We start from the raw sequence: 14,083 nt of genomic DNA, 5'->3' as shown, positions 1-14,083 counted from the left end.
CAGCCCACTGCGCTACAAATAATTATACAATCTCTAAAACAGCACCTTGTTCCAGCTATTTGGATTTGTCTTGGTTTTGATTTATTTAGGGTTTTTATTTTTTGAAACAATGATTTAAAAAAAATCAAACAGACAAATCCTGCCAGAAACTGTTTTCATAACAGAGGCAGCTAATGCCTACACCAAACATATCTGAAACAGAGTCTGTCAGCAACGCCTCTCTCAGCTATGCCAGCCACCCTGAGAAACAGTGTGCCCAACACAAAGCAGCAACACAAGTGTCCATGGATCACCAGCAAAAAAAAAATTTTTAACACAGATACTGCACCCTTATTACAGCACAGCAATACAAACTTCAGGTTTCTTCTTCTTCATCCTCCATGTGCTACAACCCTCCACCTTACCCCAGGAAGCCAGCTGAATCAGAGTTATACCAAGATTTAGCTCAGAGGAGGCTGAAAAGCCTCAGGGACAAAACTTAGTTTGAACTGCCAATATAGTGGAGATAAGACTTCCAGGGCTGTGTATAACTGGGATAGGGCACGCAGGAGAAAATGTAACATGTTCAGTTTTCTGCAAGCACCTGTTTTAAGTCACTGGAGCACCCTTACAGCAAACTCAATACATGTAAGGAGCATAGCGTAATACCTCTTTGGTTTGACAATGTCTCTGTGTGTGGCTACTGTCAGTATTTTCTTAGTGCAGCCAATTAGGTTTTTTCTTGGATAAAAATGCCATTGTGGAGTTCCCAAGGAAAATAATAATGTGAAACAGCTGACAACATATTTATGCATAAGAGATTATTATTTGTTATATAAACTGTAAGAAATTGATAAACATATGCATATGATGGTAGACCAGTTTTCATAATAGAAATGGAGGAAAAAACCCTAAGGACATTTCTAAACAAATGTTTATGCCAGAAAATGTTCTACCACAGATATAACTGCATCAGCAGCAGAACTCAGTTGAAACAACAGAAGCCAAAATCATTTCCCTGAAATAACAGATGCTTCTACCACTGTGAACAGGGTGCAGGGCTTGCCAATACACCTACACCACTCCTGCAAATATTTTGGAAAAAGCAAGCCTATAACTTGTGCTCCTGTCACAGCCTTGGTCTACCACAAGTGAGAGCAAGCAGCTTACGGGTTTTTTCATTGTATTCTTGACATGTTTTCTGCAATAGTTCTAACCTTGTAACTTCTTACAAGAAATGATCCACTGTTTCATTATGAAAATCAATCTGCAGTAGCCAGTGAGGAAGTTTTACAGGTTGAAAAGGTGCCAGAGTTTTAACACGTTCTTCGCATTTGTAAGTTTGCAATCTAAATTCTGTTATTCCATGAAGTAGCAAACACATAATTTTGCAGTATTGATGCAAATTTACACAGGCTAATAAACCACAGATTCTTCAACAACTATATGATCGTTTTATGATATATTCAAGAATTCAAGAGGAAAAATATTATCTACTCAAAATATTCATTTGACTAGTGTGACTTTCTGATTAGCTGATTTTTTTATACCTATTCATGCAGGAATTTTGGCATTACACAAAGCCTTGTAGAAATAATGAAAGAAAAACATTTTTCTGGTCCTTGGAGACCTACACATTTAAATTCTGTTCACTACTAATGAACATAAATTTATTACCCATTTTCCATTCCTATTATCAAAGATTATTTATTTTATAGGCTACAGATGTGAGTTTTAACACTATAACATGTAGGATTTAAGTTTTAACATCAGTCACAGACAAGTAGGAACTATACTATTCAAACAACATTTAAATTTTAGTAGGAAATACAGGAGGTATGTTCCCTATCAAGCATATCCCACTATACTTGTATTTCTAAGTGTCTTGGGATTAAACTCTTCAATATTGTCTAAGGGATAGCAAGACTATGGTTTTCAATGTATTTATTGTAATAAATATTGTACCTTTTTATGATTTGAAGTGCAAACCACACTCGTAATCTATTGTCATCCAATAAAACTAGCTGGTAGCCAGTTGCCTAATAGTTTTGATAGTATGTTACTATTTACACATTGCAATGCAAGTAACAACTTGAAACACCCTCTTCTCTTACGCTAATGAAGGAGTTTAGGAGTTTTAAATACTCGATTACCTTATTTCCCGCAAACCTGCTTTCCAAATCCTTTCTTCAAGAGTGTTTCATGACAGCAGAAAAACCACAAGCCTATATTTGTGTGCTTGTAACCAGTTACAAAGTATGGAAGCCAAAAGAGGATGGCTCTGAAGAACACTAACAAGTCTCTCAGTAAATGGCTTTTTCCTCTTTCTCAAGGATTTCATGGAATGAAAAGGATTCAAGTTCTCAAATACTGGCCATCTGAAAGGTACCTGCATTTAACATCAACAAAACACCTAAAATAAATAAACATTCTGTTACCTTATGATTTTAAGAGTTCCCAATCTGAGAAGGGCCAATAAAGGTATTACACATTTGACAAACACTAGATATCTGTTCCAGGGAACTCTACTCAAGTAGACAACACTTCAAACTTTACATATACTTGTAATAAAGATATAAAAAAATTTTAAAAACACTGATTGCTAGTTTCAAATGCACTTTCTCTTTAAAGCCTGATTTGCTCTCGCGGGCATGTAAAGACCTGCTAGTGCTACAGCTGCCACATAGCAGGGAATTTGTCTACAAAAGAAATGTGTCTAGTTGTAATCTCCTTCTGAATCATGAAGGTGCTGATTTCTGATTTTATTGCATTTATTACATTAAGTTATTATAGCATTCCTGTGCTGCATCTGTCATTTCTACTATGCACTGTGTTTCTCAGGCATTCATAACTTAGTGGTTTTAATTCACAGCTGTCTGAAATTTGGTGCATTAGTCAGTTTGTATACAAATTTCCTCTAAAGAGGTGGGGGAAACTAAAAGCTTTGGATTTCTTCCTTGTGAGTCCAAGATATTTTATAAATATTGATAATATGTCAATTTATTATTCATATTTTATTTCAATAGGCCATGCCTGGGTCTAGTAGCCTAGATTAGTGGTTTCCAGTCCAAACTGTACCAGGACTATGCTGGCCCTGTGCCTTCTTAGATAGCTCTGTGCAGCCATGTGAAACTAGGGACACCAAGGGGTATTTGTGCAGACATGTGAATGCAATAGGGATGGCTCTCAAGGAAAGAGCAGATCTTGAAATGGTCTGGAAATAATTCTGGTAGGCAATAATCCCTATTTTGTTATAGAATCTAGAAACTCCAGAGATTCAGACTTCAGATCCCATCTGTGACCTTCAACACAGATGAATTGGTTTCCCAATTTAATTCAGGTTGCTTTACTTACTAGGCCACAGATACTTGCAAAACTCAGGTATTTCAGAGAAAAGTATAAATATTATTGTTAATTTGTATATCTATAATATGCTACTGCTATCATATCATTATAAACTATAATATATATATAATATCTATAATCATATATCACATCTATATCATATTTATATATCATATATATAATCATATCTATAATATGCTACTGTTACATTTTCCCAAATGACCAGAGCAGTAAAATAACCCTTCTTCCACTCTGTCTGTGAAACATTTACCATAGAGGTCTCTTTTGAAAACACCAGCCTATCCGGACAGAAGGCACGTTAACTGTGCGGGTGCACACACATCTGCTCAGTCAAAGACCTTGGGTCACCTCAAAGCATGACACTGTGACAGTGACAATGAATTGCCTACTACCTGTTTGTCTGTGACAAGTAAACAAATACCTTCTTTCGGCTTAATTTTAATCCTACTGAGGTGGAGAAGAGCTCTCCAGAATTATGATAGGCAAAGGTAGAAGGTCTGTCTGCAGAATTCAAATCTGCATTTGAGTGAAAGGGAGAGCCACAGATTAAGGATTAACAGATCAACTTGCAGAGGCAGAGTCCACTACTTTACAAAAATCTGTCTTCTATACATCAGTGCTAATAATTTTATTTAAAAAAACAACAGTGGCTTTTTTAAAAGGAGATGTACTTCCATCCAAAGCATAAGCTAGCTAGGTCATTCCTCTGCCACGGAAAGACATTTAGTGTGAGTTACAATTGACTTACAACAGAGATGAGTGCATTTCTTTAGGCTCTTCATATGGGTAGGCAAAAGGAACTACTTATATGCTTTTCAACCAGGTTAAAATTTGATTGTAGCAATAGGAATATCATGATACAAAGGCTTATTATTCTCAAAATGTTGAGAATAATACACTCAAAATGTTGAGCGCATACAGGAAGAACTTCTGTGAACTAAAAAAACCATATTGCATACATTTACATCCAGCAGAAAAGACATCAAAACACATCTAGTTACTTAGTTATCTCACTTTGAGTATGACCATCAACATGAGTTGCAGTATTTTTACTTGTCTCAAAAAAAATGGAAATGTACATGAAAATGAGGCAAAGCTGAACATTTTTCAAGCTGATTTCACTGATACAGGAGCAACAAATCTGGCAAGAACAAGTACTTGCAAGGTAGTTATGCATGCAGCCTCTCAACTCAGCTGAGTGCTGAATGGGAACTGACATTTCATATTCTTGTGTGGTTTTCTCTTATTTTTTTAAAGCAATTAAAAAAACTCATTATCCTAAATTCAGAGCTATGACAAAAAAACCCTGGAAGCAAAAGCATCATTTAAATGTTCTTAGCACAGGAAGTGAATCTATGGAATAAAGAATTAGTAAAACAGAGATAACTACTATTTCTTAAGAAGAGAGTCTCCAGGTTTGTCAGGATCACTTTTTAAAGGGTTCCTACCTGCCCTGGCCTCACAGGCCCATACAGAAATCACCAGAGGAAAAAACCAAAGAAATCCAGACCTAACTAGAATGGTAGTGTGAAAAATATTCTGAGACAAATATACTGGGTGAATTTGCTGTTTGCGATATGCTCAAAGTTGTTTCTTTCAAATACCAATTTGTTTAGAGACACAGGTGTGTCCTTTGTTTCACCCTTTCCCTCTCTTCCCTAGCATGAGCCTCAGGTTCAATGCTTATATCTGCACTAACTCAACAGGAGCAGTTTAGTGCAAGCTTGAGGGTAAACACTGCTAAAAATCATCAATAATTGGGAACTGGTAGTATTGTTCCTGCCTTAGTTTTTGGCTAACAACCGGTGCTCTCCCAGATAACACCCCCACAGTTCAAGGAAGGGTATGAACCACAGACTGCTCACAGCAGGTTGAATGAATGAGATCCCCAGGCTGCCTGAAGCACTTGTGCACATCAGTGATACTTGAGCTGTAACAGGAAATGGACCTTGGCTTGCTCCCTTTGCTACTGTATGCAAAGATTACGCATCTATCTCTCCTCTACAATCTAATTTTTCTCTCTACAGTGAAAAAGAAAGGGACTTGGCTGGTTTATTCTTTGCCTTTCATTGTCCTCTCCCACCACACTGTAAAATCTGGGAAACCCAAGAAAGGAGGGAACATCTCATGGCAATAGGTGCTAGCCTGCAACGCACCACTCTGAGCTGCAGGCAGCTCTCAGCAGGCAAGCAGGACTGATACTTTCCAATACTTCTCAAGTATTACTGCTTTGTTGGACTTACCATCATCCATGGCCTGTTCCATTTCAATGTTCAGGTAGGATGTTAAAGAGGTGCTGTGTTATAGCCCCAAACACAAGTGGAACATCAGCCAGCTGAATGTAGGGGACTCCTTCTCTTGGCTAAAATTCAAACTATACACATGCACACATTAGCTGTTCCAGACTAACACAGCTCAGTCTACAAATGATGTTTATAAAGGTTATAATTTCTATATGGACTATACCAAATAAACCTACTTTCATGAAGCAATGGTAATTCAGTTTGCTATAGGACTCAGTACATTTTTGTATTTCTTAGTAAAAATCCCCATGTACTCCATTGCATACTGACCACATTTGGCTTAAGAGCACATGGAAACTCCACACACATAAAAAACAACAGGGAAAAAAAAATCAAATAACCGATTTTAGCAGAAACTCTGCTGTATGTTGGAAAGTGAAACCCAGCACTCAAAATGAACAATTTGTTACCCATTATTTTATGAGGTACAGTTGCATTACAGGAAACAAAAGCAAACAACATACAAGCAGAATGAAAAATGTTCAGCTCTGCCTGGTGTCACCAAAATCACTGCAAGCAAAACCAATTGCCTCAAAGGCAAAAACATAACTTTGATGTAGGCTTTATTTTTATTCTTCTTCTTTCACCTCAAGTAACTGGTTCTGCTGCCATGGCTCTGATCAGCAGTAAATTAGGATTAGGTGGAAAGGACCAGGGATGAGGGGGTAATGTACAAGCTGGAGGGCAGAAATGAGAAAAGAGAATTGATAAATACACAGGTCTTGTGTGAAAAGCTGGCAGAACTGCTGAGGAATAACTCAAAATACTATCCAAATGCCACTGACAGGAAAATCATCAGGGGAGAAGGGTTTACATCCAGAGAGGAACCCACTGACTGAAAAGTCTGTTTAAGATTCCTTGACCTCAAGGGAAAAATAGGGTGGTAAACACTGGGTTCTCATACAAATGAGGAGTAGCAGGGTTTGCAGAATAAGACTGTCTGAAATGCTCTGAAGATACCCATTCAGTGTTACCAACCTTAGTGCATTCTTTGGAGAAAGGACAGCTGTTGAAAAGGAACTCTCCTGGCAATAAAATATGTGCTCAGCTCCATAAACCAAAATTGTCAAGGAGGGGCAAAAGAAAAGGAAGACAGGGTAAGAAAAGTTCTTTGAGGTACTTCCAGTCTACAGAAAAGGCTTCAATATTGTCAGTACCTTCAGCATACTTGTCAAGGGTCAGTGAAACCTTCTTCAGCCCAAGATGCATCATCTTACAGCCTGTCTCTTGCTTGGTAGAAGAGATCCTAAGATTCAGTATCATTACAAGACAATGGATAGGCCTAGCTGTGTGGCAACCCTCTTGAAGTCATCTGACAAAAAAGACAGTTTGACAGAATTACATTTTCAAACTCTGACTCTATGTGTCTGCCTTCAAAAGGCTTGTCTTCTGGTTGGGCATATGGAAACACACACACAGACATTCTGCTTTATTGCAGAACATGATTGACAAGTACAAGGAGAGAGCTGGGGAGGAAGCAAGAATAATTAAACAGAAAGAAAAATGTAAGAAAGTTCTTTGGACTACGTAAGCAAAGGGCACTTTATCATATAGGCAACTAGATCAATAAGCAAGTCTGTGAGAAACTAGGGGAACTTGGCATGAGTGAAAGGGGAGAGTCTCTCTCCATCTGGATGATGTTGCCTCATGCTGAGAATACACTCTGACTCCACAATCCTGTACTAAAGAACACACCAAAACATTGCTGGCAACTTTAAAATCTTAACTGCCCCAAGGAACCTGTCTCAGAGAAATACTGCAAACCCAGGGGTAATGTATAAAACTACACATATAAAACTGGTGAGGCAACAGCTATAAGATGCCTTCCAGCTCCAAAGACAAAAGTGATAATGGGAAGAGAAACCTGCTCTCTTCTCAGGAGATCACCTATGTGTTAAAGAGAATGAGCTCAGAGGTTGCAAAGTAGAAGTTAAAATCATCTGCCTTCAAAATGGCAAAATATAATCAAAACTTGGGAACAAAAGGTGTAACAGCCACTCAACACACTACCACAAAACAAGTAATACTTGTATTTCAAATTTCAAATACTTGTATTTCTATGAACTGTGCTGAGATATTTTCCATAGCCTCCAGGATGCTACCATTACAAAATGTGCCTTGATACGCAGCTCATTTTTTTGGTCCTTACTTTATCTTACTGCATCTAGATCCATCATCCAAGTCCACAAGGTCTTCAAAAATCTTTCAGGTGGTTCTTCCATGTGACTATGCTGCATTTTTTTTTTCTTTCTTCTCATCTTTTCTTATAAATCATTCCCTCTAGTCTCCAATAATTTTTAATGCTCTGCTGTGAGTCACAGTCAATTAACCTGTACCTTCAGGTGGTCAAATTTGGATCCAGTTTTCCTGTTATTGTCTTTTCTTGTATTTTGTGCATTTGTTTTAAATTCCTTTAACAATTATGCCAATCCCTAGACAGGGAGCACTATAAAAAGAAATACCACTAAGTTCTTTTAAAGGCCAAAAATTGAAAATTACCTTGTTAATTTGAAATCAATGTAGTTTTACAAAAAGGAAAGAAGTCTTTGTTGAATGAGAAAAGACACGTAAAAAAGAAAGAAGGGAAGATGGACAGTTGAGATTATTTTGATTAAACACTTATATTAACATCCAATAGCTGGAATTATACTTTTATAAGCCTTTAAGACATCAATACTGACTACCATTACAAAACACAAATGAGATAGAAATTGAACTATTAATTATATATTTTCTAAACTATTTGTTTCCAGCTGAGTCGCAGGCCTCCCAAGGTTTGAGTATCTTTATAAAAACATAAATATACACACAGTCAAACAAAAAATGTCCCTGCTGCCAGGGCAGGAAGTTGGCATGTTTGTCCTCATAGTAACTAAAAACAGTCTAAAAAGCAGGAGAGTAATGAATAAAAACCAGTGATTATTAATGAAATCCTTAAAGGCAGGTTTATAATAATTAACAAAAAGGTCACCTTAACAGTCAATTTAGAGATATTTCTAGATCTCCCAAGCCAAAAGATAAACTGTTCAGTAGTAAAATTTGCCATTATTAGAAAGTTAATTTCATTGTTCAGCCTCTAATTCGTTAACCGTAATTAAGAAAAATCAGATTTCAAATCAACAAGAGAAGACTGTGATAAAGCTACTTGAAATACACTCTGGCAGGGATAAAGCCAGCAGAGAGGTGGCTGTCATAAAATAGCCAAATGGCTTTTTCCACCTCCATCAAGGTCACTTTACTGATGATGGGCTCAATAAGATGATAATGCATTTAACCACTTTCCTTGCATCTGACTTCGACCTTACTGCAAATCCAAATGGCCTTGTTTAACTACCCTGGCCTTTCAACATTTCCCTGAACAAAGATAATTAAGGAGATATACTGCCCCCTACTATCACAGGAATTGAAAGACAAATAAACTTTTAAGAGCACAGCCAGGTGTCTATTGCATTAATGTACAATGTTTAAGCAGGGGGTAAAATGAAATAATGGTTAAATAATTATAAAAGGTTAACAAAGTTAACTTTGCTACGTAAGGCAATTTTGTTCTATTTAAAAGAAAGAACATAAGAGGCTTTCCAGGCTACTTTTTACAACTCCCTGGACAACAGTCTTTTCTTTAATGCAGTTTCTAACTTAAGAGAAAAAATGTTCTGCAAAAATTAACAACTCTGAAATTTCTGCAGATTTGAAACTGGTTATACTTCATGAAAGGCTACAATAATGTTTTATGAAAAAGCAGGTCTATATGATTAAACCAAAAGCTGCTCTAAAAAAACATTTCCATTCCTTTTTTTTTTTCCCCTTTGTGTGTGGTCAGCAACTATACTAGAGGTGAAAATTAAAGCAGTTTAAAAATTAGTTTGGCAGTTATGTCAATTTGAAATCTTAAGGTAGTGTTTTTTTATGATTTTTACAATTATGAAAAACAACCAAATAACATCATTCTGTAATAGCAGTTGCCTTTTTTTTTTAATTTGATTAATATGCATTCTTATATTCCAAACAACTCTCCAGGACACTAATTCTTCTTGATACCAAGAAAAAAAAGCCCCATGTCAATAGCTCTTGGACTAATAACAACTGAAATAGAATAAAAAGAATAAAAAAGCTGGTAAAGCAGTTGGATGTTAGTTATGCAGAGATGCAAGAGATCTTATTTTAGATTAATTTTTTTTCCCTTCTAAATCTGGTTTTCTTTTAATCATCGTAGAAATATTGCTGTATAGGTCTCAATCACCTTCAAAAGCAAGAAAGTGGCAAAACAGCAAGTTGTATCAGAAAGATAAAAACACGTAACTCAATGTGATACTAGATATGTTAACTTACTGCTACTGCCAAAATTGCTGCTCCTTTGCCACAGAAAATTAAGTATGCAGAAACCCAGTCACATGTCTTTTATCAGTTTGATCATAATGCAGTTCTTCAAAAACTACAGCAAATCCACCTCTGCCATTTTGTCAGGCCACCATTACTTTGAGTTGTAGAAATAGTTTGTGCAAATTTCAACATGTTCACGTATTTGGCTTAATCTTTTGCTGTAACACTTAATGCAGACTCGACTCCTGAATTGTGAATACAGGAGAAGTTAAACCTCCTGTAAAGGTACTTTCATGGAGTAAATACAAAAATCAGTGATTACAGTATCAAAACCATGAAGTTTGCAATGATTCATATACCGAAACGATGCAAAGTCCTTTCTGCTGTAAAAACCAAGCCATAAATAAGCTGTTCACTCTGGGCTAGAATGATATACTGTTTCCAGATATGCGAAGTTTTCTTGAAATGACAACTTTTTTTTTAGATCTAAAAGACTTGCTTCAAACCAATCTACTTTACAGCAGTTTACACAAAACAATTATTTTGTTTCAAGTTTGGATAAATGGCGGCCTTAGTCAATTTCAAAAGACGACTACACACCTTGCTGTCACCTTGAGTGAGTACTGAAGTTTTCATGTATAATTGCACTCTGAATTCCTTAATCTTAGACAAAGAAGACGAATGACTATTTTCTACTCAGAGAATTTCAGTCACCTACCTATTTTGTTCACAGTTTTTAATGTGAGTGACACTTCTTAAAGGAACACAAGAGCCATTTTTTCCACTTGTCCCTAACATTTAAAAAGGTTAACTTAACTGGAAAACTACACAAACTTTTTTTAAAGTACAGTTGCTTTATTTCATCCTGATCTCCTGTTCTATATAAAAATCTTCAAACCTAAAAGGTATATACATCTTCAAACCATTAGTGAGGTCACCAGCTCACAGCCTCACACTCCATACACTACTGAACATACAAAAGCCCTCTTGCTATTCTGAAATACATAAATCTGTAACTATCTCTGGAAAAAGTCCTTCAAACCCACACAGAACGTAGCCTATAGAAGTATTCAGAATGTATACAACCAACAATAAGATCTTTGAACACATACAGAAAGGACAGAAAGCTAATGTTTTTTCTTATTTTGGACAACAATACGGTGAAATCCTATTTTCTCATATCATCATTCAAATGTCTATGTCAAACAAAGCGTACATATCAGGACGTTTTATATTTCCTTGTTTAGTTCAACAAGTGAATTGGGAAGCAATATAAGTTACAGGAAGAGAAGTTATCAAGTCTGATCTCATATTTGCTTATAAGACCATTCTGGTAACTTGAAAAGTCATGTTAAATCTTCACAGATGCACATCTGAACTGAAAGAATACAGCTCAAGATCAGTTCCCTGAGTTGGGTACATTTGCATCATATACTGATATTTACAGGTATTTCTATATCTCTCAAGCCAAAGGAAAAACTCTTCAGTACTAAAATTCGACATTATTATAGAAGTTAATTTCAATGTTCAACCTCTAACTCACTATCTGTTATTTAAAAAAAAAAATAAAAATCAGACTTCAAAGCTGATGGGTGTATGGCAGCATTCCTCGTGTGGACCTGCAGAATAAACACACATCTGATACGACATTTGATATTTTTTTTATTCAATCAATTATCAATTTTTCCTAGGCAGCTACCATTTTGGCTGCTTTTCTTCAAATGGAAAAAAAGATACCCTCTCCTCCGTGGAACATTTAACTTCTTGTGTCAGAAAGCTTAGAAAGTAAAAATGACAAGACAAAGCCACCTAGACATAAAACGCCTTTTTAAGGGTCCCATTGCTGTAGGTTTTTTGCTAAATTTTAACACACCCTTTCATAACGCCTTGAAAGGAAAAATACCCTTATACTGTGAAATATGAGGCCACTCTCCACACAGGATTGCAGAATGATTAATCAAAAAATTTTCTAACATCTCATTTGTAGCTACTGAGCTGCTTGACAGTTTTGAACTCCAAACTGATGGATGAAAAAAAGGTAAGCTAGTTTTTTTTCTGTTCTTGTTTGAGCACTTTCCTGGGTTTTACACAAATATTTCCACCAGAACTTACTGAGGATGTAGGAAAAGATTTACCTTTTGAATGAAGGAAAAGTGCACTCGACCAGCTGCGTGCACCATCAAGAAGTTCATGGGAATAAATCCAGCCTATTTAGTGTCATTACACAAATTACAAATTCTTATCTTAATGATAGGTTATACTTAACATCAGGCAAGTAGATCCCTGTGTCTATTAAGAAATTAATACACTTTCTGAAGAATAGGAGACTCTTGCCATCTTCAGTAATTTTTCTACACATTTTCAGTGAATTTACTCTGTGAATTAGAGATCTTAAGGGAGGGAAGGTACTTCCCTTCCCCTGCCTCCATTGTTCTCTACCTTCAAAGCTTCTAACAAACAGCTCCAGAGCAGCTCAGTCTTTGTCTGGGAGTTTGGTAGTTCACATCCTAAGTTTCTTTTCCCATTGCTAAAATATTAGAAAAGCAAGGTTTTTGAAGCTTTCCACAGGATCAGCCAGAAAACAGACATAAAGTTAACAAAGGACAGCTATCACCACAAAGTGTCAGGTTTGTTTACTGGAGTAAATCAGTATTTCCCCAAATCTTCAAAGTTCTGACTGTTTCATTTAATAAACTGTTAAAAAAATGGCAAACGGGCTAAGTAAGGTGAACAGAAGCGAAGATAGTTTAAAATAAACAAACTCCACAGACAGATGGGTAGTTCAGATTCATATTCTGTGGATGAACAGGAAAACTAAAACGTAGTGTGCACAAAAACTGCAATGGTATGTTCATGCACTGGAATACAGACATTATTATTTTAAGTAAATTTAATTGCTGACATACCTTTCTCAGTTTTTTTTTCCTCAATCCTTCTTAAAGTCTACTCTAGCAATTAACATAGGTCTCCGGATGGCTCACTGAAATATTTAAAGCTGAAGAACAAAAGGTTTATTTTAAAAATGAAAACCTTGGCTTGTACAACTCCAGACATGAATCTGCTTTCAATTACTGAAAGTATTTCCACTTCAGTGAAAAAGGATCAAATCTTCAACTACACCATCTTTAGGCAATGAATTTGATTATATTAAGCTTTAAGAATACAGAATGACTTTGTGACACAGCTGTATTTTCCATGTGTATCGTGTATTAGGTATACAAAAAAGAAGGAGCTGGCACTTTAAATGAGAAGCAGACAGAAATGTGTCTGCTCACAGCAGCTCTGTACTTCCATACCAAAGCTCTGCTTTAGGGCTGGTTTTTTTTCAGGTGCCCACAGAAATGTCAAAGATTACACTAAGCTTTAAATGAAGGATTTTTCAATCTTTTAGAAATTAATCTGGGCTGATTAATTTCTAAATACTTTTATTTGCATAATTTGCACTGTTGTAAAGTTACATTTTTCTTTCTAGACTTTTGAGCGAACACAACCTCTTCCACATCCCCCCCCCACACACACACAGTGCAGCAGGTATCGCATCCCCTAGGAAGCACGATAATCAGAGGCACTTTACACTTTTCCCATTATGCGAGCATAACAGAGTCGGGCGAGGGAGCTCGAAGGCTTCACTCCGCAGCGAGATGCGATACCTCAAATGCAAATTATGCAAAAACTTCTCATTTCTTACATCTCCGATTTCGCGAATCTCTCCTACCGCATCCCAGCCAGACACCGGGTCGGGCTCTTTCAGCAGCACGGCCAGACACTGGACGCGAGCAGCTCCCTCCCGGCTTAGCCACCCTCGGCTGGCAGGGCGGGCAGTGCGGGCCGCCCGCGGCTCCTCGCAGCGCTGCCCGAACCGCGCAATGAGGCGGCGGCGCCGCCCCCGGCCCCGGCCCCGCCCGCGCCCCGCCCCGCGCCCACCTCGGGCGGCCCGCGCGCGCCGCTCCGCCGCCGGCCCCGTCTGCGCCCCGCGCCGCCGGCCCGGCCCCACACAGCCCGCGGCGGCCGGGTTCGGCTCCGCATAACCCTTTCGGGGTCGCGGCGGCGGCTTCGCCGAGCGGCAGCGAGCGCCTACGGCCCGGAGCTCCGGGTAAGGGCAGAAGGAGCCTTCC

The 14,083-nt window shown here is 37.6% G+C and overlaps 1 protein-coding gene across 1 annotated transcript in view; it reads right to left on the bottom strand.

The window, feature by feature from the left end:
* TENM3 (teneurin transmembrane protein 3) overlaps nucleotides 1-13,807 on the bottom strand; it is a 236,638-nt gene extending 222,831 nt beyond the window's left edge. Inside the window, exon 1 of the mRNA XM_050973933.1 lies at nucleotides 13,657-13,807. The gene's annotated coding sequence lies outside the window, so the exon portion shown is untranslated. The remainder of the gene's footprint in view (nucleotides 1-13,656) is intronic.
* Nucleotides 13,808-14,083: the final 276 nt, after the last annotated feature.

Source organism: Serinus canaria, chromosome 4 (assembly GCF_022539315.1).
Source record: "Serinus canaria isolate serCan28SL12 chromosome 4, serCan2020, whole genome shotgun sequence".
NCBI lineage: Eukaryota > Metazoa > Chordata > Aves > Passeriformes > Fringillidae > Serinus > Serinus canaria.
This window is presented reverse-complemented; position numbering and strand designations above follow the sequence as displayed.